The sequence below is a fragment of the Petromyzon marinus genome, unplaced genomic scaffold, assembly GCF_048934315.1.
Source record: "Petromyzon marinus isolate PM22_M1 ecotype Great Lakes invasive population unplaced genomic scaffold, UKy_Petmar_22M1.pri1.0 PM_G_Scaffold_52, whole genome shotgun sequence".
Classification (NCBI taxonomy): Eukaryota; Metazoa; Chordata; class Hyperoartia; order Petromyzontiformes; family Petromyzontidae; genus Petromyzon; species Petromyzon marinus.
This window is the reverse complement of record NW_027423005.1, coordinates 325,001-327,500: the sequence shown is the minus strand read 5'-3', so window position 1 is coordinate 327,500 and position 2,500 is coordinate 325,001. Positions and strand designations below refer to the sequence as shown.

At 46.5% G+C, this 2,500-nt stretch overlaps 1 pseudogene; it reads right to left on the bottom strand.

Annotated features, from left to right (window-relative positions):
• Positions 1-2,500, bottom strand: part of LOC142917782 (28S ribosomal RNA) — a 10,554-nt pseudogene that overhangs the window by 3,702 nt on the left and 4,352 nt on the right.

Genomic DNA, 2,500 nt, shown 5'->3' with positions numbered 1-2,500 from the left:
TCTAAATTGTGGAAAATAGTAAAATGAAATAAAAACCGACTTCACCTTCGAAAATAACAAAATCAATCTAAAACAAATGACATCTTAAAACAAAACTATTATTTGTTTCGGAGGTTGTCTATGACTGTTCATAGACCGCATAATTTCCACAGAACATTCTCAGAATATCAAGAGAGAAAAGCAGCGTTCTGCGGGAAATCATCTTGGCCAGTGATGTCGTTCTGGGTTTGGTCAGGCCCAGGGAGGTAAGTACCTCGTTATTCTCAAGGGGCCACTTTCCTCTTGCCCCAACCGGGAATCCAAAGAATGTGACCTTGCTAGCCTTCGTCAGCACTTTGACTTGATCACCAAGAGGGGTATAGTACGAAACTTTGTGCGAGGCAGCATCTGACAAGGTATTCTTTGAAAGCTCAAAACGGACGGTGACATCGATCACAACCGCCTCCTCATCTTTTGCAAACACGAGGTCAGGCTTTCTCATCTCTCCCGTCTCGGATATGAACCGTGGCTCTTTGTATACAGACCAGCCCAATCTAGCCGCTTCGTCTGCCAGAATGTTACTGATCTTGTTATGTCGCGCAATTCTTGCTTTCTGTACTGCAGGACATTGACCGAGAATGTGCGAAAGGGACTCGAGTCTGGCAGAGCATTTCCTGCAGGAACGTAAGGCCCCATCTCTGCCTCTGTTCAAGCTTTCTCTTGTTGGGTAAATATTTGCCCTTAGTTGTAGTGCTGCGATAAAAAAGCATTGTTTAAAGCCGCACCATGGCCTCAACCAAGCATTACTGATTCTATCATGCGCAAAGTTTACAATGCCCCTTCCTTGAACCGGCTTTTCGCACCATCTCTGAAATTCATGCTCCCTCCAATCGCAGGGTCTCGGATATACAGGTTCTTTTGACACCGAGTCCCTGAGAACGAATGTTGGGATTGCATCACTGTCACCCCCTGCTCGTACCCACAAATTACGGTATTCTTCCTCCATACCCTGCGAGGACACAATATTACGGGTGATAGCATCGGACGAGTTTGCTATACGTTGCAGCCTTCTAACTTGAACCGAAGGGATTGTTTTTTCCAGTTTCAAGATGGCAAGGCCTCCGTCTCGGGCTCTGGCATATAACAGTCCATCACAAGTTGAAGCGGGAAGGTGGAGCCATCCTTTTACCGCCTTTCTAATCTCTTGGTCCAACCCACGGAGAGTTGATTGCTTGCAGTCCGAGTGGTCTGCAGGATATAACAATCTGGGTAGGGCATAGGCATTGAGTAGTTCAACCTTCTGAGTTGGCTTCAGAGGCGCCTCATCGATTTTCGAGATCCATGTCTTTAGCTGACAATGTAGATCAGGCTGTATAGTGCCAGTCCAAGGGCCAATTTTCAGACCAAGGTATTTCGTTGATTCATCAGGTTGGATCATATGGACATCTTTATTTTTGATAGTCCATGGGTCGCAGTTGTTCACCGTATATGAATCTTTGGTTGGGCTTATCATGAAGCCCTGGCACTTTCTGGCCTGAACCTCCAATCCCGATAGCCCACAAAATGATTCCAAGATCACTAGATTGGCGGCCATACCAACCCAAGATTCGCTCACCAACACCAAATCATCAGCAAACGCAAGAGCTGTCACGTGGTCGGTATCAATGGAGTACCCAACTCCGTGTGACTCTAGGGTGCATATCAAAGGGTCCATGGCAAGATTGAAGAGCAGGGGTGACATGGGGTCACCCTGTTTGACACCAACACGTATGCTAATTTCTCGAGTCGACTCGCCATTGCTTTTGAACGAGGTCGTACACCGATCGTAGGCGTTCTGGATGATGCCCACCACGTGTTCATCTACTTTCTTGTGCCTTAACACCCATAAAATATGAGCATGCGAAACCGAGTCAAAAGCTTTCGCTATGTCGATGAACATGACAGCCAACGGCCTGTGCAATTTCTTAGCGTGTCTCATAAGGTCCTGTAGCACCTTAAGATTTTCAGAGCAGCCAGATGCCGCTATAAAACCACGCTGCCTTGGGTTTAAGGGACAAGCACGAGCAAGACGTGCAGTCATTATTCTGGAAAATAATCTCAGAATCATTGAACCAATCGTTATTGGTCTCCAGTTCCCCAATTCTTTCAGCTTTTCATCGTCCATAACCTTAGGAATAAGAATCGTCCTATTCTTTTTCAACTCTTTGGGAATAATTCCTGTAATCATCCATGCATTAAATAGGGCTGTCAGTGTCCGACCCTCGGGGTCGGCAGCACAGATTGCAGCCCTTGTTAGGCCATCTGGCCCAGCTGCTGACGTTGGTTTAATGGCCCGTATGGCAGTCTGAACTTCCTCCACCGAAATTAGGGGCTCAAAGTATTTGTTATTTGCAACACCTGATGACTTAAATTGGCCCAGGCCATTGAATGGCAACACCTTCTCCCATTTTTCGCAGTAAAAACGATATACATCTGCGTTCGGGATTCGGCATTCATGACGTTCAGTGCCATCCAGGACTAA